We start from the raw sequence: 23958 nt of genomic DNA, 5'->3' as shown, positions 1-23958 counted from the left end.
GGTTCTAGAGGATACACATGGTTATGCAGCATTAATTTTAAAGACTTACATGAATTTTTAAGCTTAGCAGATACAAACCTTTGGAGAATAGCCAGTATTCTTGACTGTGCTACATAAACTCTAAGGAGTATTTAACTAAATCTTTTGGACCTTGGTTGGAAGTAATTAACATATCTTCTAAACTTTTGATAATTCTTTTTTTTTTTTTTTTTTTTCAGTTACAGCTGCAGATTTGTTTAAAATAAACTCAAATGCTATGGAGGTACATGTGGTGGTGGGAACATATGAAAATTATATACATGCATCAGAAGGCTGTAACATCTGATAGTTAATAATCTACATGAATAACCAAGCAGTTGTGGATTGGACTGAGTGACTAGCTAGGAGCCAGTAAAAGTCTTAATTTCTAAATCACATTCCAGGAAAATGCTTCTTCATATTATTGCATCTGTCCATTAAGGACAGCAATTGGTCCCAGGGAGGAAGGGCATCTTTAGTTAGCTGGTGGACCTCTAAGGAACATTTTGGGGAAGGAGTTGTTTGGAGATACTTCAGATAAATGGGTTTATGTTCGCTGGATTCATAGGTTGTCCCTTAGGACTTCAGTGACCTATTTCCCAAGTGAGCCTTAAGTCAGTCTGGCACACAATGACCTTTATTTATTGGCTTGATTAGTGTCTGTGAGACCTACAATTGTTGAATTTGTGTGCTGCTGGTGAGGCAGAAATGGAAAAGAGAGAGGATGCATTATTTTGAGCTGAGATAGGCTGTAGCCCTGTGCAGAGGCATCATCTTGCAGCATCTGTGACTTGAGGCATCATCCTCAAGTGTTGATCAGTTGTGCCATGGCAGTCTGTCTCCAGGCAGCTGCTTCCCCTCTCTTTAAACACAGTGTATGGATTCCTTTTTATCCCTGTGGCACAGGGTAAGTGACTGGCTGTGGGGAGATGGCTGGAGCCTCTGCAGTGCCTCATCAGGGTGGTGCTGGCCTCAGATGGAGTGGCTAGTGGGTGGGAATGACCTGAAGAGAAATCCATGGAGAAGGGACTCTGTGCCAGGGTGTCTGGAGCAGGGAAGTGCTGTGTGGAACATGGTCAAGGGCTCCTGGAGGAGCTGGGAGCAGGATGATGTTCAGAGTATTGGGGTTACATCCTGAATGAAGGTGCAGCAAGCTGAAGGATGCATTGGAAATCTGAAGTTCAGGGAGAAAACTCAGAGAAGAGGCAGAAGAGAGGGAGGAAAATTCATTGGGAACTGTAGTCTAGGTTTAGCTTTGGTATTAAACCAAAGTTTCCTGTTTCCTCAGAGATGTACCCTGAGGCAAGGGCCTAAAATAGACTTGGACATGTTCCAGGCTCTCTGTCGTGTGGTGAGTACGTATCTCACTATTCCACTTCAGGAGCCTTACTGTTAAAACAAAGCCAAAAGTCTTATGATGTCCCTGTATTCCCTGACAGTCAGAGTTTGTTATTTCAGGAATAAGCTCTTCGGGTTATAATCAAGCAGCAAGATGAATCTGCCTTGTTAGGTGTGAGTAATTTATTGTACTAAGTAATTTTTGTGGTCTGTTTTAAGGAAAGCATGTGGCCTTCAGTGGGGGAACTACTTCCTCTTGGACTACCTGAACCATCTTGTGTATCTTCTCATCCTGGCTTCTTTTTTATGGCAAAACCCCAGGTAATGACAGAGAAATTGCTGTCTTGATTAAGAATAACTCATCTAGACGTTTATTGAAAATTATGTTGAGGTAAAGAAGTGTTGCCAGGTCTGTGACTTCTGGAGTTCTTTTAGCTCCTTGGGCACATTAAGCTGAAAGAGCATGACATGTGTCTGCTGATGCTTTGCTCCTCTTCCTGTAGCTCTAGTGCTGGTTGGGATGAGCAAAAGAGCAGAATCCTTGTCCATTTCAGTTCGGGTATGTAGCTTAGCTGTGCAGTCATGTACTTAAACTATGTTCAGTTTTGTTTTCTTTAAAGAGGCTTTAATAATGCAAGGCACCTTAAGAAAATATATAATTGTGTGCAGTTTGCTGCTGAAGAGTACACAGCACTTCCCATTTGGTCTGCAGCTACCTCCTGAAAGCAGGAACAGAGAGCATGTTGTCTGGGAATCTGGAAGTGTTTCCCCCCTCTGCAGGGTGACAGAATGGATAAAGCTGGGCTTAGGGATGTGCAGATGCAAAGCAAGGTGGTTGTGAAGCCTCTTGAAGTAAATTTGCTGCAGTGCTTTTGCACTTACTTGGATTGTTCTGGAAATTTGTTTTATATGGTGATTTCACAGAATCTCAGAGGATGGTTTGGCTTGGAAAAGACCTGTAGGCTGTGAGGACCCAGCCTGTGCTGGGTGATGACATGCAGAGCTTGCAAACCTGCCTTGCTCAAAGGTGCCAGCTGCAAATCAGACATCATCCCCTGTTTGGCCTCAGACACCCATCTTCCTCCAAAGGGAGACAACTGCTGGCTGCAGCTCATTGCTGTGCCTTTCTGATGAGGAGGAAAAACTGCAGTGACTCTGGTCATTGGGATCTTTTTTTGGTGTGGGTTTGTGTTATTTTTTAATGTTGCTTTCTCTTTAAGCCTGAATTTTCTTAGCTAATTTACCACATCAAGGTGCAAAACTTCTGCTTTGCAATTTTTCTGTTTTGAAGACCACAAAAACCATTCTGGTTAACAAATATTAAATTTCCAGTAAAAACTTGGTACCCTCCTGAAGTGGCAACCCTTATGGTGAAAACCACAAACCCATTTGGCCTGGCCAGATGCTTTCATCTCCTCAGTTCATCTGAGTAAATGATTCCTATGGTTCACTCCCACTGTTTTATTTACTAATACAGTAGTAGTAGGATCCAAGATATAGAGGGGTTAAAAGCTGGTTTCTCTTTATTCTTTTTTTTTTCTTTATTTTTTTCCCCTTCTTTTGAGGACATGACCTTTTCACATAAATGTTTTTGGTTTTTGTTTTTCTTTGCTTTCCGAAATTCTAATCCCATTGTGGAATGTATGGAGGCAACAAATAAACAATACTTAAAAATGACATAATTACATTTTCAGTAAATATGAATTTCTCATATTAGTGTTGTAATGAAAAGACTATCCACCCACTCCCAGGAGAAAACACAAACAGTAGATCAAATACTGACAAAATACAATAGTAAACAGTGTGAGCAATTAATGCTTTTGGTATCTGCTGAGACAACAAAACCTTCCTTTGGCTTCATGGAGAGTGTCTGTGTACAAGTCTGTGTCTGGGGCCTTTTGGATTTTGGTGCTCCAAATTCTTGCTGAAGTGCAAGTTTTCTGCATCAAAAGTGACCAAACGGACTCGTTTGCCACAGGAGGGAGAAAATGAACTGCTTTTGAGGGGAGGGTAAGAAGAGCCCAGCTTTAAGGCTGTGGCATGGATAACAAATGCATTTATTTGATCTTATTTATGGTGATGGCTGCTGAGCAGTAGGACAAGGAGCAAAGCAGCCGTCCTGGCTTGCTGTACCTTGAAGGCAATCTGACTTGCCCTTTCATAGTGATGCTCATCACCAGGGCCTCTCCTTTCTTTGGTCTTCTGTAGAGTTTTACTGTCCCTTAGTTGTGCCTGAGACAAGAAGTGGGCTTTTGTTTTGGGGGAGTTGTCTTGTTGTCTGTGGGTTCCCAGCTGAAGATCTGTCCCAAGGTGTGAGGCTTCACTGGACAATAGAATCTGCCACAGGACAAGCACTGGGAAGAAGGCAGGGTCACACTCAGGATGTCCACTGGGATCAGGACATGCAGCAACAAAGCTAAGCCTAGAAAGAGGAACAGTTTTCATGGATATGTGAACAAGTAAGAAAATTAGTCTCGTGTACCCTACTGAGTTGGTGGAGGGAGTACTAGCTAGTTAAAAAAGCATCTCACTGGTGAGTCCTTCTGTAGAACAAAAAGATCCATGTGCAGTAACATCAAAGCAGCAAGAATGCAATTTTAATATAAGCTATTGCCAGTATGATGTGAAATTAATTTTTTGTTGTTATATTAGGTGCCAAAGAATCCAAGGTCTCAGCCAGAGAACAGCCTGTTTGGTTTACATCTTTTAAAAAATTTGAAAAGAAAGTGTCTCAGTGTTGGCATTAGAACAGCGCAGCAAAGGAGGAGTAAGTGATTTAAGATGCTCTGTAGGGCAGCCCGCAGCTTTTCTCTCTTCTGTGGACCTACATGTTTACTCTTAGATTTCTGATTAATTATAATCATATTTGAGCTGCATTCCCTATCTTTCAGAAACAATAGGAAGCTGTGAAGGGGAACACATGCATTTCCCTGGTCTTGGTAGCAGAGTGCTTAAACCTGTGCTGTGGGATTGCAGGCTTACCCGATAGCATTGGGCTGGCAGAGATTCAAGGCCCAAGAGCCAGGCCCAGCAATCAGTCCCTGAGGAGAGGAGGTGCTTGGCTAACGTGGAACAAAATCTTGCATTAAATAAAGTTGTAAAACCCTTTGGCCCTTTGAATGTGGTGTCAGGCAGTAGTGAAGAAGACAGGGAAACTAAGTAAAGCAGGGGCTCCTTAATCAGCCTCTCCTTTCTGTTCTCCCTCTGCTCTCTCTACCTTCAGTTCTGCCTTGAAAGGAGAAAGGGTGTTTTCCCCTGGAAACCCCACTGGAAACAGTGCAGCTCATTAGTAGTCCTGGGGTTAGGTAATTGTGGCGGTAGAAGTTTCCTTTGGGATGAGGTGCTGAAGACATTGTGCTAGCAAAGCTGGATGGCTCTGCGAGGAGTGAGGCTCTGCAGAGAAGAGTGCTAGCAGAGGACCTGCATGCATCTTAAATGTGTGCCTGATAATGAATGTGCTGCAGAAGAGACTTGAACATCTGGCCACTTCATTCTAGTATTTCTTAATTTATAAGGATATGAAAATTTGAAAATTATATTGGAGATAGAGTTACCCATCTGATAAGACTGTCATTCTCCATGAGTGAGCATTGTTCTTGTGAATGGGGGATGGAACTAATAGTGTATCAGCTGTGCCTGCAGCTCATTAGCAATGTACATTTCTGAGCTGGAAATCTAGTCATAAGTTATAAGACTTAGAACTTGGTGAACAAGTGTCCCAGACTGTCTGCTGCTGCCTCTCTCAGAAAGCCGTAGAAGTGCTGCATCTCCAGGAAAGGCTGTTCTCCAAAAATATTCTGTATGTGCAGTTTGAAGAGCAGCTGATGACTTATTTTAGGAGTAAAAACCTTTGGCAGACAAAGTGTTTCATGTGTTGCATGCCTGGTGTGAGAATGTGCTTCCTGGGGTGCCGTGTCTCTGGGAGGGCAGCGTTTGAAGAGGGGCAGGCTACCTCCTGGATGGTCAGTACCAGCTTGCAGCTCACCTTGAAAAACCTCTCATAGCCTTGACAGAACCTGAAAACAAACTAGGCTGATGCAAGAAGAAATGCCTGGGTTGAAAAACTGTTTTTATCGTGGGAAGAGGTTAATGAACCTGATTAATAAACAGTAACAGCACTAACTCCTGCTGGTGCTGGCAGAGGAAGCAATATCCACCCAGTATCTACTTTGTCTTTAAAAGCAGACAGAAATTGTTGGTGCCTTGTCTGAAGCTTGCCTCCCTGGCAGTCTGCCAGGCGGTGGCTTCTCTTAGGTGAAGTTCTTGTGGGATGCCAGCACCTTCAAGGTGTCTGAAGGCAGTGTGTATGTGTCTGGGGGTGCTGGCAGGTGTCCTAGGGAGATGCCACCTTTCCAGACAGCTGAGGGGACTTGAGGTGCTCTCCGTGAGTTGCCCTGTTGCAAACAAGGGGTCCCAAGGCAAGGCTGAGCTGACTCTAATCAGCCTGGCTCCTGAATACTGATGGGATGCTTCTCCAGCTCCTGGTTAGTGGAGGGGGCAGCAATGGTCTGAGACAAGGTCCCCTCTTCTTTCTTCTACTGTTCTCTTCCAGAAGATGTGATCCCAAGGTATCTTGTAACCTGGAGAAGCTGTGAGGCCTGAGCAAGACAGGTCCTTGCTCAGGAGGAAGGAAGGAAGCCCTTTGAAGCAAATGTGGCTTTCATTCTAAAACTTTGGCCACTGGCCAGCTCCCTGTTGGTGTCGTGGCCACCTCTCTAGCATGGCCAGAAGTCCCTTGTTGACACTTGGCAGCAGGGCTTAAGTGGGGACATGGGTAAGGCAAGGTGAACCCACAAGTGCTTTGAAGGGAGGAGGACTGAAATGCAGAAAGGATGAAAAAAGTGACCTGTGTGATTCTGTGAGGGCCTGCAGAGACAGCAAGCCTCAACTGCCTCCCTAAGATGCTGCTTTCACATCATTTTTTTTCTTTCTGGGAAGCATGGAAGGAGCTAAGGTTTACTGTGGCAGTGAGAAGTCAGGGTAAGTGCCATGCCCAGGAACACAGGGCTTGTGGTCCATATTGCTGCAATTACTACCCCCACCCTGTGATAGAAACAGAGTGCTTGATTTTATTTCTTTTTTCTAGAGACTAAAGCGTTGTTCATTAAGGGTTACCAAGACCCTGAGTGTTCTTGGAGAAGAGATGTTTGGAAAGTGTGACATTTATATAATAATCCTTTTTTGTTTTTTCTTTAAGTTGCCACTTAGTGCCATGCTTGCTCCAGCCCCATGTGGCCAGGCAGGAATGCCAGCCAGGGGAGGAACCCTTTGGATCAGTAAATTGGGTCTGAAGAACAACTCCTGTGTTCAGGACAAAAAAGTGTGTTCCTCCTCCATCTTTGCCCCGTAACAAGATTACAGCAAACTAGAAAAGAGAGTTCTGTTAATCAGAGGAGTCAATTGGGGAATCATTAGCGCCGATTTTAAACACTATTTGTAATTTGCTTTAGGGTCTGTAGCCTGATTCTTTCCTTTGAGTTAATTAAAATATGTTTGATTGTGACAGATTTCCAAATGTCCCCACGATCCAGGAGGAAGGGTAGGATTTTTGTCATCCTCCACCAAGTACAGAGGCTCTGAGCGCTGAAGAATTCCACTACAGTGCTGCAAGGTTGTTTACCTTAGCTCCTTCACAAAAGATAATCCAACAAATTACATTAATTATAAACCAATATGTTCTGTTCAATTCCCACATGAGCCAAACCTGGGTATGAGCATCTGCTCTTATTTTCTGAGCTGGGTTTTGAGGACAAGACTCACAACAATGCTCAATCCATAATTAACAGAAAAATTAAAGATGCAACATCCCCTGCATCCTGCTTTTTGAAGCAGCATGTTTAAAAATATACATGCACTGTCCTGGCATTTTTTATTCAACATAAAAAAAACAATACTCTATTGTTACCCCTGGTGTGTTTTTGTTTGTTTAAAATATTTACATTTATGTTAGGCTTAAAATAAACATGTAAATACTTTCCATAAGAAAAAAAAAAGATTCATAATTCCCTCTTGTGTTACATTTTTTTCTTTTCAATTGTTTCTCTCCCTCCCCCCAAAGATGACCTCTTTTCATAAAATGTGGTTTATTCTGCATTAAGCATATTGTTTTCTTTATGAAAAAAGGACTGGTTGGGCTTCTTCTTATTTTTTAAAGTGGCATATTTTTTCAGTTTCATTTCATAACAGGAAACAAAAGAGAACGTGATTGTTTGACCTGGTTACCAAAGAAATATTTGGCTAATAAAAATCCCATTAGCAGGATGCCAAGTTCTGCTCGTTGTTTATGGTAAGCATGCCTATACAATTATATTCCATTTGCATGTCGAAGGAGCGGAGGAAAGAGCGCTTTGTGGTTTAGGCACTAGACTGGCACTTGAGATAAGAGATCAGTTCCCAGCTGTGCAGCAGACTGACTTTGAACAGACAGCAAATTTCCGTGGCTTACTTTTGCAGAAGGGATTAATAACACTTCTCTTTTCCCATCTTCCATCTTGTTTCTGGAGAAACCGAGCTCTTGAAGGCTGCCTGCCCTGGCACGCAGCGCTGGACCCGTGGTGGGCCCCCTCACCAAGGGGACAGCTGCATTGCCTTTACCTCGCCCTCCTGCAGGGACAGGACTCAATTCAGGACTCACTCCAGGGGATTTATTAATTAGTGTTAAACAGAGCCCATGCAGCATCAGTGGAAGAAGAGATGAAGGGGTTGCTGCTCTCCGCTCCCATTTCAGGGAGGAAGAACCTCATTTCTTGGTAACGAAGCTCTTCCCTTTGGCTCTCCTACTCCTCGGGTTTGCCCACGGCCACATCTGATGGTTCTGAGAGCCCCACAGCCCCCGAGTGCTGTGGAGCTGCCTGTTGTTCTGTCATGGCCCTGTTCCTGCCCCCCCCCTGCCCAGAGGCTTAGTGTTAGGCTTAGGGTTAGGTTTAGGGTTAGGGTGGAGATGATGGTTGAGTCGCTGCCCGGCCGGAGTTGTGCTGCTCCTACCACTGCGCTGTGTGCAGCCTCTGCCGGCTCCCTGGGATCCTGCATCTCATGCAAGCCTTGTTTTAATGAGTAAGTACTTGACAAGAAAACAATAGAAATTAATTAACTACAGGGGGAAAAAATAACACGGAAAAGCTTAATATGTTGGAAAGCATTTCTTCTGGAAAGAGGGACAGAGGGACCCTTTCTTTGAAAGCCAAGGCATATGTAGCTTGTGGAAGTTCAGCCATGTCACCTCTGTTCCCCAAACTTTTTTATTCTCCTGGGACTTGCAGCATGGATTCAGCTGTGAACACGCTGTAGTGAGCAGGATGTGGTGAACCAGAAGCTCTGGGGGCTCTCTGCTTGGCAGCACAGCCACAGCTGGAGGGGCAGTTCAAGGAGGGACTGTGGGAGCTTTTCTGGAGTGACAGGCTGGGACCAGAGGATTTGTCTTGTTTAGCCTTTCTTGTAGGAAGGGTCCTGAGCCTGGGTGTAACAATCAGTAGTGCTACCTCCTGCTGAACACTCAGATGGTCCAACCTTGTTATTTTGGTGTTCCTGGTGGTTGTTTTTTTTCTTGAAAACAGGAAAACTCTGACCTGTCCCGGTGAAGGGGGTAAACTCAGTGTCCTCCAAGTCCTTAAATGTTGTGGGTGTTTAGGCTCAGATCTGATTGGTGAGCTCTTGTACTGGGCCTACAGGTACCGTGAGTAACATGGTACATGGGGTGCTGCTGCCCACAAGAGGGGGACCAGGCCTGATGGGAGATGCACCTCAAGCTGGGTGCATGCCCCCCTTCCTCCTCAGGGCTGAGGAAAGGGCACTGGTGTGGGGCTGAGCATCTGGGGCAGAGGCTCCTGTGTGACCCATGCCACCCACTGGGGTAGGGCTTGCTCAAGCTGCTCCTCCTGCTGATGGGTAAGTGGTGTCCCTGGGGTTGGCCCTTCAGGCCTGATGTGCTTCAGGCCTGATCTGCATCTTCCTAGGCTGTGAATAGGTAACTACAGTGTCCCCTGTAAGAAACACTTTAAGATAAAGCCACATCTCTGTTTTCCTCCAAACTTAAAACCAAGCAACAGGGAGCTCTCAGTCACTCTCACATCTTCGATCGTTTCTTCTCCCACTTCAGCCGTTTTCCTTGAATCCTGGACACACAGATGCCAAACCCTCTTCCTTTGCTGGGAGCATCAAGTTTTCAGCTGCACGGTTTGCGGCGCACGCTTGAGGAAAAGCCTTCTGCCTTCAGTGCTGCTCCTGAGCAGAGAGCTGTGCAGAGCTGAGGCATGTGCTGTGCAGCAGCCCTTGCTTGGGAGGACTCCGAAAATGACTTCAAAATGGCACAGTGTGAACGCTGCATGCCCAACGTGTGATATTAAAACACTTAGAACTGGATCAAATCAAACCCAGTTTTCACCACAAACGCGCAGAGGCTGTTCTTCTTCTTTGAAGGCTCTCTCCTTGCCAAATTCCATCTTGCCACGCTGTGCTGCTTAAAAAAAAGCCCAAGCCTTGTGTATGTATATATTTATATAGCTAAATGTTTTTTTGATCACATTTTATACAAAAATATTTTCTCTTGGCAGGGAGCCAGCTAGTAGGTGTTGAATTCAGAACGTATCGTAAAGTTACGAGTGACTGCAAATGGCATTTACACCCTGTAAATCTGGTAGGGAAGTGGTAAGGTCAGAAAAATCAAGGGCTTCAAAGCTGGGGAATGAGGGAATTAATAATTCAATTGGGGTCTTTGTGTGTCTGTGTGTGTATGTGTATTTATAGTTGTAGTTACATGACTGAGGTCTGTTTTCCTTGTTTTTAACTTATTCCATGGGACCTGTTTCTTCCTGTGAGTAGGTGATCATTACCCCCACCACGTGTTAATTTTCACCACCAAAGCTCTGTAGAGTTGGCTTTGTCTCTGTGGGTCAGGGCCATGAGACTGTGAAGTCAGAAATACCCTGACAGGGAGATTTGAGCACCAAACCCTGTGAAATCAGTGGCTACCCCTCAGGTGACAGGTGATGTGAGGTCCTAAGTGTATGTGGGTTTTCTTTTTTGTGCAGTAACCTTGAATGAAAGAGGTCCCATAATTTCCCCAAAGGGTCATGTTCAAACACTGGGTTGCTTTTATAGTTTTTTCCTTCCTGATCATATTAACAGTTGTTGTGGATCAGGGCAATGTCTTTCTGTACTATTTCTAATATTTCTGGAGAGCAATTGCTCAGTGTCTTTTTCATAACCTCTTTTGGAAGAGCCTTATCATGTAATCTGTTGTTTCTAAACAAAAGTTTACAATGAAAGCTGTCACTTGGAGCAAAAACTCAAAAAGCAAAGGCACGTCTGTGTGTTATTTCCTTGGTTCTGCATTGCAGAACCGTTTGGAACCCACCACAACTCAAAAGGAAAACCTTATAAAGCATTTTTATATTATTGGATTTTGGAGTTTTCAGTTTTGAGGATATTAGGTTTCTACATATTATAGTTGGCTTAAGCTTTCTTGTTTGCTTGAGGTTTTCTCCTTAAGATAATTAAAAAAAAAAAAGAAGAAAAAAGGAATTCCTCTTTTTTTAATGCTTTCTATTTTAAAGCAATGTGTTCATTACACTTGGATCCTGATTTTGGAGTCACTTCACTTGCTGGAGGATTAAATGGCATTTCTACATGTGTAAAGAGTTTAACAAAATTGAGTGGCATTTATTGAATGATCTTGGTTTTATTTATTCACAAAGTGCACCAGGATATTACTCGCTAAGGTTCAATTCTGATTTTTATCTGGGGTCCTGGCCTGAGCAAAAGACAAAACCAAGGGCAAATTAAACAAGAACATCAATAAAACTCTCTATAATAAACTTGTAAGCTGAATTAAAACTGTGAGTGAAGTGGAAGAAAACTAGAAGAGAATGAGGAGAACCAAGCCTTGTGACAGATGAGTAAGAGGGAGGCTGGTGATGGTGTGACTGAGGGTAGCACTAGCCCCATCTGCCACGTCTCTCCAAGCAGCAGAGATGTCACCTGTCACCCGCTCTCCAGGAAGGCTCTAGGCCAGACTCTGACCTGATTTTCACCCTCTGCAGTGCTGACTGCAGTCTGTTTGCATGGCTCCAAGTTAGAGAAGAATCCGACTGGGTGCGTTTCTAAACATAAGTAAATAAAGGAGTAATGCGCCTCATTTCTGTAAGCTCTGAAATGATGTTTGTGATGGGAGGTTCCTTGCAGTGCTTGCTGGAGGAGCCAGGCTGACAGCCCTGGGCAGTGCATCCCAGCAGCTCCACCAGGCTCTCCCAATAAACACTCCTCCCCTCCAGCCGCTTAGTTTGGTCCTCGGGGCCTCTGCTGAGGCCAAATTTAGGAGTCTAAACGAAATGGATGTGCAGCACTGCAGCTCAACAGTGCAAAACTGGCTGTTCAGAAAGCTTCTCCTGATAGTTCTCAAAAGGCTACAGGTACCTCTGGGTGAGGGCTGCACTGCCTGGTGTTCTGCAGCTCCTGGAGTCACTGGGGGGCTATTAAACCCAATATATATCAGAGCAGTGAGGAGCTGGTTCTGGGTTGTGTCTGGCTTAGAAGGGTTTCAGCTCTGCTGCAGCCCCTACTCCCTTCACACCTGCACTGGAGGGCTCAGAAAGTGGAAAAGGCTTTGACTTAGGTGAAGGCATCTGTAAGGTATGATTCTGGTATCTAAATTAACTGTTCCAGACACCAACCTGGGGGAGAGCTGCCTCTTCCCTCCTGGAGCAGTTGGGCTGCTGGGTTTGATGAGCACCCAGGGTGCTCCTGGTGCCCCAGGTGCTGGCTCCTGGGGTGCTTCAGGGCAGCTGCATGACTCCCAGCTGCTCACCTGGGGCCTCTGCTCCTCCATGGGGCCACTTTGCCATTGGTGACACACATTGCTGGGAACCAGGGACTGCTTCTTCTCTCAGACTTGAGCTTTCTATCACCACAAAATGCACCGTGTCCCTTTTATTGCTTTTAGAAAACTGAGACTGTTTCCAACCAGCTGGCTGCTCTGAGGGCGTGCAAGTGTGTGTCTGACAGCACAGGCTTTTACTTTTTAATGAACTATTTCCCCTGGCTTCATATTACTTCCACCCTCTATTTTTGTTGTTCTAATGACACTGGTCAGCAAAGCTCAGAGGAAAACAGTCATCAAGATGCATGGTGCTGAAGCAGTGCTTCTGCTGGGATGGGGATTGTGTTAATGCCCCTGGAGGTTTCTGCCTGTTGTCACTGCTGCCTCCACACCATCCTGCAGAACTACCTAAATTGAACCAAGAGGCAAAATTTGGAACAGTGTAACTCAGTTACCTGAGAAAGATTTCTTGGGATATCAATTTTAACTCATGCTAGAACAGTCAAAGTGACCCCTAATATGTTCTGCTGGGATGCCTGGCATCTGTTATCTTACTCTGATGTACAGGAATTTCCTCCTCAATTTTTTTCACTAGCAAGCCTAGCCTGGAATCTATGAAACTTTCTAAAATTTTGAGAATACAGAACAACACTCAAATACTAAGGTTTTGGAAATTAAGGTTATTTCAATCAGTCACATATAGTTAGACCAGGCTTTAGATGAAGGGTCGACCCACACTGACCATCTCGAACTTTTTTTAAACTGCTGTTTCATAACTTTTCCCTTTTGCTTTTCTCCTGCTGCTGCAGATGCCCCTTTTCCACTGTTTGCGCTGCGTTGCTCCAGGTATTCTGGTGCCTACAAACCTGCAGCTCTGTCATGGAGAGTCAGATGGCATCAAAAAAAGTTAGGTGTTTAAAGCACTACAGAAATACTCATGGTTGGCTTCTGGCAAACTCCAGTTTTGTGTACGTGGATGGTTCAGCATTTATATTTCTGTATGCATAGCCCTAAATGTGATAAATCTAATTTTTCTTAATTTGTCCCTTCAGAGGTTCTACCTCAGCTAGTTAGGATCTTGTAGGGATGTAAGCAAAACCCAGTCTTCCAGTTCTTTAGGATAATTTTACCTACAGCTTATTCACAAGTGGCTTTTTTTGCTCTGTTACACAGCAGATATGTCCAAACATATCTGAACATACTAAAAGACCATGCACCTGGCCTGAATGCCCATTGGGATGGACACCATGAATGAATTGGCATGAAATGAGAGAAAACTGATGTTCAAAAATAATTCTTTAACAGAAGGAACTAGTGCTTTCCTTTTATCCTTCCTGTTTTAAGAAATAACAGCAAGAACCTCTGATATTGGAGACTGAATGTAGTAAGTCCTACTCATGTTTTTCTTCCTTAATTTTTTAAAGTTGATCATATTTTACCTGAAACCAAATTTGTCAGCTTCAGATGCCTTGTTAACATCAAATCAAGACAACAACAACTTGTAAATTGTAAAATTTATGAAAATAAAAATGGATTAATATTTGATGAAACATCCACAAAAAGAGACTTAATTGTCCATATATTATTTATGAATGTTGGGGAACAATTTATCTTGTTTTCACCTTTTGGAGCAGCCCCTGAGAGCTGAGGTGCAGAGAGAGCAGGCAGGGCTCTCTCCTAGGGACTCCTTTTCTCCTTGGCTGACCCTGGGCAGGGAAGAAACCCCATGGGCCTGTCAGGCCACTCGGGGTGGGCTCCAGCCCTCCAGCCAGGGGACCCAACTTCATCCTCAGTGGGTGACATGGGAGGTGACAGAATTGGTCTGCCTTCAGGTGCATCCATTTGCAGCTCCTTGCCAAGGACAGAGAGGGAGCCTGATGGCAAAGTGTGTGTTGCAGGTGATGTAAATAGCAGCAGCTGCTAGAAAGCTTTTTTGGTTAATGAGTAGCTGGGTTTCTGTCTCCACATGTGTATGTATAGGCACTCTGTGCTATATGGAATACATATGAATGGGTGGCACTCTGAGTGTGTTCCTTCTGTTCTTACGGACACACAAAACCCATTTTCCCTCCTCCAGCTGCCCTGGTAATGATTCTTTTTTTCTTTGTTTCTTCTCCCTCCCATAGTCTATTGATGCAAAAGTGATTTGGGTAGAAATGGTAGATGGAACCTTTCCTTTTCTTTGGGGAAGTAGGGATTAGAACTTGGCAATGATTATGAATACAATAGAAAATGTATCCATGCTCCACCAGCAGACAAGTACTTTAGGAGCTTCTCATTAGTGAGTGTTGTTGCAGGCAATAATGTGAGGTGTAAAAGTCACTTTGCCAGAGATCAACTTTTGATAAATATATTTTAATTTCTTTATTGAGTTTTGAAGTACAAGAACCATTGCTGAATAGGTGCAACTGAAAACATGTTAAATAGCCTTCAACTCTTCACATTTGTATTGAACGTAATCTCCAAGAGTGACATTTCATGTTACCATGGAAACAAATTTGACATTTCAAAAATACATTTATTGCTGGGTCACCAAGATAGGAATTCTGAAAGAAAAAAAGGTCAGAATATTTGCCTGTCTCAGAGATATTACACAGTTTGCTGTATTTCTTTGGAGGAAAGAAATATGTGGTATCATAAAATAGCATGCTCCAGCTTGATCCAGTTTGAAAATATTTTGACAAGATGGTGGCAATGTTACAGGTCAATAAAGTGTGTCTCAGACTCTGAGATTTTCCAAAGTGATTAAAACTGTTTCTTGGTTCAAGACCTCTTCTGGATCCATTCATGTTCCTGAGGACTTTCAGTCCTGGCTTTTGTAATTGCAGTAGCTGCTCTCTACTTCATTGTATCTACTTGTAGAGAGTATTTGAAAGATTAATGTGAAGATTTTATTTTGTGTTGAGGAAAAAAAAAAATGCTATCTTTAATTGGAACAGTGCCAAAGTTTTATCCCAGATAATGTATTTAATATAAAATAGGAAATTGAGGAATTAGTGCTGAGGTTTGGAACTGAAGAATGTGTGCCTCTATTTAAAAATAAGTATGCAATTTAGATAGTATTTTATTGAGGTGGGCTAAATGCTGTTCTGTTGGTATAGTACAAAATGAAATACTGATAAAGGGAAAATACTGATCATTTAAAAGTGAAATCCTGCTTCTTCAAGAGATTTACCTTTTACTTGAGTTGTTGTGAGCTGATGAATGATCAGAGAGTGAGTTATGGCCAGCAGTGAGGCCTTTGCTTTTTGTCCTAGCAAGTAATCCCTTTGAGCAAGAGAAAAAGCCAGGATGGGTGGGTGGGTGGGTTTGGACAAGTGCAGCTCATTGAAATGGGACTGAGCAAGGGTACCAGATGTCTCCATCCAGAGGGATGCCCAAACCTGGCCTCTGGGGATGACCTGGAGCTGGCTGTGTGGCTCAGTTCTGTTCCACAAGCCCTGCATCCTGTGGGTTTTCAGCTTCCAGGCTACCAGGTCAGTGTGTCTCTGTAGCCCTGTGTCCACAGAGAACCCAAGGATCTTTGTTTCATTGCACAGAGCAGCACTGCTGGAGTGGGGCTGCTCTGCTCTGCTGTGCTCTCTGCTTTTGACCTCATTAGGTATTAACACTGCTAGGCTTCTACCTGCCTTCAAGTGCAGCAGGGCTTTCACTTCTTCAAATACAACTGCCTCAGTTTCTTGTAGAAGAGGAAAAAATACCTGCATCAAAATCCTCCCAGGGAGAAGGGCATCTGTGAACAAGAGAAATACTTGAATGGCCTTTCCTTTCTTATTGTTTGCATGGTGATTGCAGCCTGGGCCGAGTTCTGCTCCTTTTTGCATTTGGACTTGCATAAAACCAAACTGGACCAGCAGTTTGTCTGTTCCAAGCAAAATGCAATTGGAAAAATGTTTAAAATAGTTTAAAAAATGTTTAAAATATTAAAAAAAAAAAAATCCCCAGTAGGTGCAGGGTGTGTTATAGCTAGGTTGTAGTCAGTATGACATGTGAAGCCTGTACTCTGCATGAGTGTCCACAGTGCAAGGGAATAACTGTTTTCTGCTGATTTGTTTTAAGCAGTTTGTGTGTTCAGCAAGCAAGGTGTTAAGTACCTGCAAACCCAACAGCTGTGCCTGCAAACTCCAATTCAGTTGTGTCTTCTGTGCCCTTGGACACTAAGACTGTGTCCAGCAAAGGAGTGATGTCCAGGACAGTGGGGTTATCTGGTACCCTCTCCAGTGCCTCCCTCACAGCTCAGACTGGTGTGCGGACCTGGTTTCAGCATCATCTTAGGTACAGTGTTGATTCTCCTGAGACACACAGACTCCTGCAATTACCACCTGTGTTTAGGATGCTGAGCAAAGCCAAGTCAAACTCTGAATGTGAAGGCACTAGTTAAAATTTTAAATAAAGCCCAAACCAGCTCCAAAGCTAACAGGAATGCTTGCATGGGATTGGCAGGTTTCAAGCTGAACTCCTTCAGGTTCCTTGCAGCACTCCCAAGCTGGGTTTGGCTCATTCAGCAAGGTGTGCACAGAACTGCAAACCCCATGTGCTTAGCAGAATTGTAATCTACTAGAGCAGAATATGCAATAAAAATAAAAATGCTGGAGTGCAAACAGAGCTGGAATCCCCTGCTGGGCCCCCAACAGAAAAGTTGATTCTTCACCCTCTGTCTCCTACTACTTCAGAACAAGGAGCTTTGGGGTGCTTCAAGTAGACAGGTGCTCTACTCCTCCTGGGAGCTCTCCAGTTCCAGCTGACCTCTCCCTATGCTTGCTGCTCCGTTTCAGTGTGAAGAGATGCTTACTCTGATCTCCTATCATCTACCCTGAATTCATTCCAGTTTGAGCTAAAGCTGCTCTTTGAGGGGTAATCTGTCAATGAGCACACTCACTGTTTCCTGCTTAATTCCATGCTGTCTGGTGATAACTAACTGCATATAAACTTCTTCTATTCCACAGTTTCTGAATCTTTGTGCTTATGTTAATGATATATTTCTGATTTTTATGATGATGCTTCCATGAAGCTGTTCCAGCTCTTCAGCACCTTCAGTCAGGTGCAGGCAGCACACAGCAATCCAGCAGCAGTCACAGCTAGCACAAAACAGTGGGTACTTCAGGGTTCCTCCTCCCTCTGCAATGCCCCTGCTTCTGAGCAGAGGAAGATGGTCATGCTTTTCCCTAAGCTCTCACCATCAGAGTTCCTGTGCAGGTGGTTGTTCCTCCAGGATGCTGAAAGAACCCTTTAGATTCAAAAATAACCCTCTCCCCCCAGCCAGAAGCTGTAACTCACTTGTTTATTGGTGATTGCTGTTTGTAGTTTACAAAGCAATCCAGATTAGTCTCTCCCTTCTTTATTCACCACTCTTTCACTTGTCTCATCAGCCTCCTCCATCACAAATGATGGGGTTTCTCCCAGGTCACTGCAAAGCAGAGCACAGGCAGGAAGCTGGGACATATCTGCTCAGTGAGATCTTCCTGTCCATGAGCTGTGATCTGGGGACTCCCCAGACTGAAAGCATTAATACATGCCAAGCTGGCTGGTTTTGTGTTGTGCCACCATCTTCATCAACATGGCATGCAGTCCACTGCCTTTGGAGAAATACATATCTGTTACCTCAGTACTATTACATTTATTGACAACACTAATTTTATTTAGAGAAAAGATGTCAAATTAGTTTGAGGAGCTCTGTTTTCCATAAACCTTTGTTACTCAGCATTAGTTATATTGAATCCTGTATCTGCTCTCCCACTATTCTACCTGGGACAATTCTTGTTCTGTAAGTCAGTATTTGTTTGGACTATTCCATTTCTCTTACCAAAGAATTGCCTCAGCATTAGTTTGGTTTCATTCACCTGGTTCTGTCCCAGTAACCAAAAAGTTCTTGAAAATCAGCTCTAATGATTCAGAGAGCCCTGATCTTTACTTCTAAAATTCATGAGTGAGAATTTTTGAAATTTACTTGATCTAAAAATTTTCCCCTAGTATCTGCTTGATATTTGTCCCCCTCCCCATATAGAATTTTAGTATAAATTTGTCAGTGAGATCTCTTCTATGTTAATATTGACAAGTCTGCCTACTGTTTGCAGACAGTGCTATTCAATTACTTTGTTTGCAATACACCTACAACTCTCTATGCTCCTCCTCAAGCTCATTATAATTTCTCTTGTGTATTTGTGTTTCCTACACTTCCTAGAGTGTTTTTGTTTATATTTATTACTCCCCACTTTTTTTTCCTGCTTGCATGTCTATTTTGGTGTGTATGTGTGTTTAATTTATTCTGGTTGCTCTGACTTCCCCTGAGCCTGGGTGAGTTCCCCACCAATGTGGTCTTTTTTTCTTGATTGTGGCTTTTGGGCATCTCGTAATACATTCTTAAGTAGCTCCCAGTTATCATTCATGTTTTTCTATTTAAACTCTTTTTCTGAACTGATTTGGTCTGTAATTGTTTTCAGCTTTGTAGAAGTGTCTTTTTAAACAGCCATGTGTACAACTTGCTAGTTAGGGCTTTGCTCTGTTTGCACAGCAACATAATCAAGGCACGATCACTTGTATGCCGGCCACTGCTAATTTTTAGTTCTGTGATCAGTTCTTCTTTATTTCTGCAAAGGAGGTCTGGTATGGAATTCCCCCATGCTGGATTAAATCCTTATTGAGTTAGGAAATGGTCAGCTATAGGTTTTGGGAATTCCTAAGATGTTTCATTACACAAGGCCTCCTGAGAGTCACTCAGGTTGGTGTTCTTCCTAGCAGTGGATGTATGTCTACAGACAGGTGTGTGAACATATATACCCATAGGTAAGTTGCCTTTCCATAAGGTTGTGAATCTCTGAGGGAGCTTAGAATGTATTGAGAAATCCCAACAACAACTCAACCTCTGCTTTGTTCAGAGGTTCATTTTGGGGTTTATAAGGACTGCAAGATTTTGAACAGCTATTTGAGAATGCAGAAATCCTCCAGCCTGTGTATGACTTGCCATACACATAGAATAACACTGGTACAATTTCACAATTTACTGTTGGTGAATTCTTCTTTCTCTCCCTACAGAAGACAAAACAAAACACCCCAAACTACAGTGACCCCAAACCTGGTTTGTGCAGCCCAACTCCAGCAGGAACCATTCAGGTGTCAGGAGAAGCTGCCAGGGCCCCATGGCTGCTCTGGGGCTCTGAAGCAAGAGCTGTCACCCTCAGAAATCATCCCCTGGGGCAAAGGTTGTTCCTTGAAACTGTTGGGCAAACAGGGCTGTACAATGCTCCAGCTTCAGGTGACACACAAATAAAAGCAGCTCAGCTTGGAAACTGAGTTGCATAAAAAAAAAAACCCTAGCATTTCTGTTGGGGCTCCTTAGCTATGCTGGTTACAAACTGGCACAGACACCTGAGGTACTTCCAGCTAGGAGCATCCCTCCACTATTTCTTGTGCTGTAATGCAGAGGCTGTTTGCAGTCAGGTGAGCTGCTGGTAAGGTCTGAGACCTTTTCTTTCCACTCTGGCTGACAGTATTGCTGGGTGAGGAGTCTCTCCTGTGTTCAGGGGAGGTTAAAAAGTAAATAAATAAAATCCCTGTTCCTCTCAGGAACTTTTCTGGAATACAGGAGCTTTTTATGAAAATGTTTAGCACAAATCCCACCTCTTTGTAGCTCATGGAAGCTCCCAGCAGCTGTTCTTGAAAGAACCTTCTGTATCCCACCTGCCTCCTACTCGCAGTCCCTGGAGTCCTTGGCAAGCTCATGCTCCTCTGCTAGCAGGGGCACCCAGAGGAGTTCCCCCATGGCAGGGATGCTTGGCTGGCTCATGAGCACCATGGGGGGTGAGGAGCTGCTGGAGTGGGATCCTCTGAGCTGCCTGCTGCACAGGGGTGAGTGCCCTTAGCTTCACCACACAGCCCTGCACCTTTGCCTTGACCTCTTGAGGCCTCCTAGGGATTCAACCATGTTAGGGTTGTTTTATGGCATCAAAGAAGAGAAATAGACTTGGACGTTTGAGGAAAAAAAATTATTCAAACATCCCACAAAAACCCCCAAAGCAACACCACCCAACAACCCTACACGGGGAAATAGGTGCAGAAGAAATTTGTTGAGGTGGAAGTGGAGGGGTTACCTGTGGAGGAAGAGCTGTTAGTCCTCTGTTAGTCCCTCAGCAGAAAAGAAAGAGGTGTCAGCAGTGGTGTGACCAAGAGGATGCAAAGAACAGCAGAGGTGGGATCTCTGGATCAATGGACACAGTGTAGTAATGCTGGGGACACAGCAGATACTGGTTAGGGAGGAGGGCTGGGAACATCTGGAACATCACACCTTTCTGCATTTTTTTTCTTGTAAACTTCAAAAATTTCCTGTGAAAATACTTTTTGCCTGAAGCAGGAGGCAGAGGAGAGCAGGGATTGATTTCTTCACATTAAAATGACGGAATGCTTTAGAGCTAGAACTACTTTTAAAATGTTTTTATTTTTATTGTGGATTTTTTTTTTCTGTTTTACTTTCTCTTTCCTTTTTTCGAAGGAAGGTAGATGATAAAAAGCCCATTTATTAACTTTTCTCTTACCTGCAGGAAGGAAAGTGAAATGGTGATGGGTTGCTCATGGGATTTAAAAGCGAATTCCCAAGTTCAGCTGGGCAATGGCAGATGGGGGGTTTGCAGAAAGACCTCCTGATTCTCTGAGGCTCAGGTCTCTCACCTCTCAGCACAGGCTGTCTCTCCTTTCCTCTCCACCCCTGTTTCCCTCTGGTGCTGCTGCCCAGGGGAGCAGTGGCCTTGTGCTGCAGCAGGGCCTCACCCTGACTGCAGTCAGGCTCACAGCTCTCTGCTCCCACTGACAGCTGCCCCTCTACTGCTGCTCCCAGTTGCTTCTCAGGCTTTTGTTTAAAACTTGGACAGTTTGGCATCTTTGTTCTAGCACTGGTGCAGCTCCAGAGAAAGTAGCAGTGGTAGAAACAATGGTGTATTCATTTTTATCACTTTTTCCTATAGCTGCATAGTGTTTTTCCTTCATTTTTTGCCTGCAGGTGAGGTGAAATGCTTCAGGGTCAGTTCAGAGGGGAGCCAGAGGCTTGTGCTGGACTTGGTGGCTGGAGAAGCTCAGTCTGTATTGGTGTTCCCCACAGGAACCTGTTACTCTCCAGATAAGGTGTGAGACAACCAGATTCAATCAGGAGGAGACTGTCACACTACTCAGACCCAGTCCAGAGCAAGGCAGGTTGAGAGGTTGTGCTCTTCCTGCCCAAAAGGAGGGTAAAAGAACAAGTAAAACCAAAAAAAGATTTTTGCCATGTTTCGGGAGGGAGAACAGAAAGAAAAAGAAACCCAGGACAACCTTCAGGTGGGTCTAAGCAAGCCTGGGAAGGTGATGGTCTCTTGTTGGCAAGTGAGAGGCCTCCCATAAAGCCTTCCCCTCATCCCATCCCCCTGTTCCTCCAAGTGAAGTACTTGGGTTGCTTTTTGGGGTAGATGTGCTCATCACATGCAGGATCAGTCCAGCAGGTAAATACAGCAGCCTCTGCTGCCCCTGGCCAGGAGGCACAATCTCCTGCTGGCACTGAACCTGCTGCCCTGTCAGAGGTACCCATACACAAGGAAGAAGAATGTCTTTAGTATGCCACAGGCTCTATTTAAATAAACCTTGCTTTGGTTGTTATTTCTGACTGGGAGGAGATGTGGGGCACAACAAAACCGGCCTGATATGATAAAAGTTAAAGGACTGGGACAGCCCTGCTCTAAGAAAAGGGGCACAGGGGAAGGAGGAAAGAAGTTCATGGTTTTGAAATCCATAGTAGTGCAGAACATAAACAGACTTTGTGTGAGTGCAGGCCTAACAGGAAATGGGTGTGCATGCCCTCACTTCGCTGCCTGGAAAGTGGGGCCTGAGCTGGGCTCCCCCTGCCCCGGCTCAGCATGGTTGGATGTGGCATTTAGAGCTGAAGCTGTACCTCAGGCTTTGGTGCTGCCCACACATTTCTGCTTCTCTTCCTTAGGAGCCTGCAGGCTGCTTCACTGCTCTTTTCCTTTAGCAGGAGGGTTGGTGCTGCCAGCAGCATGGTTCAGACCTCCTGATGAACCATGGAAGTCCCTGGGCCACCTTTTTTTTTTTCTCTCCTGACCTTTGAATAAAAAGACAAGACCCCTCCATAATATTGGTATGTAATTTGTCTCAGTGTTAGTAAACCAAGCTCAAGAAACCATGATCTCATCTTCCAGGACTTCAACTTGTTTCTTTTATTTTCAGATAAGTGTTTCTTTGATGCTGCTTAAAAACAAGTGGGAACTGTTTTGTTCTGCTTCTTCCCACCACCTTATAATTTACGCTTTAGCAGTGTTGTTCCTACCAATCATTTTTGGAAAGATCTCTTTCTGTTAACTGTTGTTCTTTTTTTTTTTTTTTTTGAGAAGAAAACTCATTGGGAGACTTCCCAAACCCCATTTATTTAAATCACAAATCTTGGTCACTACTGCATCTATTTCTTTGATGAAATGGTAAACTAGGATTGTAGCCAGCACCTATAAAAGTGGCATTAGTAGAGTTGTAAGAGTCTAATGGCTGTGATTTTAAACTCCTCTTATACTGTAGTAAATTTTACAATCCACATTTTCAATGTAAAAATGGAAATGAGATTCAATAAGCAGCTCCCCTGAGGTAGCAGTATAAAATCTACAGTAATCCTTACAGCACTAAAGAAGAAAAGAAAACTGGCAGGTACTTCCTAGGTGCTGTAATAGGAGTTTCCTGCTCACCTGACTCAGGGATATCTCAGGATGTTCCTGGCCCTTCCTGGCTTCCTGGGCAGCTGCTCAACAGCTCTTTTTCCTGGAGGTGGGGAAGCAGTGTCTGCTCTGAGAGCTGCTGCCAAGAGCAGAGTGCTGTGCTCAGGGCAGGGACAGTCACCCCAGCTCAGGTGACCCTGACAGGGGTGCTGGGAGTCCCTGAGCTGAGCAATGGGAAGCTGGGTTTCCCAGGGGAGGGTGGCACTAGGCAGGGTTTGCCTGTCTGTGGATGCCCTGGCTCAGGGGGACTTGCTGGCAAGTGGAACAGGCTGGTGTGGGTTGGGTTCTCTCTGTGCAAAATGGGAAGCTGGTTGTTGGCTTTTTGTGTGCTTTAGAGATGGGGGTGCTTTACTGGTTGTATGGGAAATACATTGATTGTGATGCCCCCCTGACTGCAGTTGTGACCCAGTGTGTAAAATATTCTGCCAACTCTCTTGGCAGCTGAGTTGGTTCTGCTTGGTTTTACCTCTGGGGAAGAACTCATTCTGCATGGGATGCTCTTCCTCCAGACCTTCTGAGGCACACAGACCTGAGAGACCCCCTTTGAGGCTGATCCCCAGCATGAAGCTGGAACCAGAGGCTGCCATGCCAGCTTTTGTGCCCTGCCCTTTCCTGCCAGCTCCCCCAGCCTGCTGCCCTGTCCCACACAGGCCTGGGGGGCACAAGGTGCCAGCAGAGATGCCCCTGCTTTCTGTGTCCTGGGCACAGCAGGCAGTGCCACATCTACTCCCAAATATCTAGATGAATGATTACAAAAAGTGCTATTTTTGAAGCCATAGCAGTCGATTATGCATTTGACAGAAGGTTTTAGGAAGTAGGCAATGTGGGATGTACTGGGAGGAAAAAAAAAATCAATCTGTGTATTTGTCTTTTAACTAGTTGGAGACACATTGGCACATATTTTTGGCACATTAATGAATTCTGCCTTATTTAATCTCTGCTACTCTTATAATATGAATTTGTGTTCCATTTGGGTGTTAAAAATCAGAAAGTCAGGGAGTTAAGTTTCTAGAGGAAGTTATAATCACTTCAAGCTCCTGGGTTGGA

Source organism: Calypte anna, chromosome 7, assembly GCF_003957555.1.
Source record: "Calypte anna isolate BGI_N300 chromosome 7, bCalAnn1_v1.p, whole genome shotgun sequence".
In the NCBI taxonomy this organism is placed as follows: Eukaryota; Metazoa; Chordata; class Aves; order Apodiformes; family Trochilidae; genus Calypte; species Calypte anna.
Note: the sequence above shows the minus strand (reverse complement) of the source record.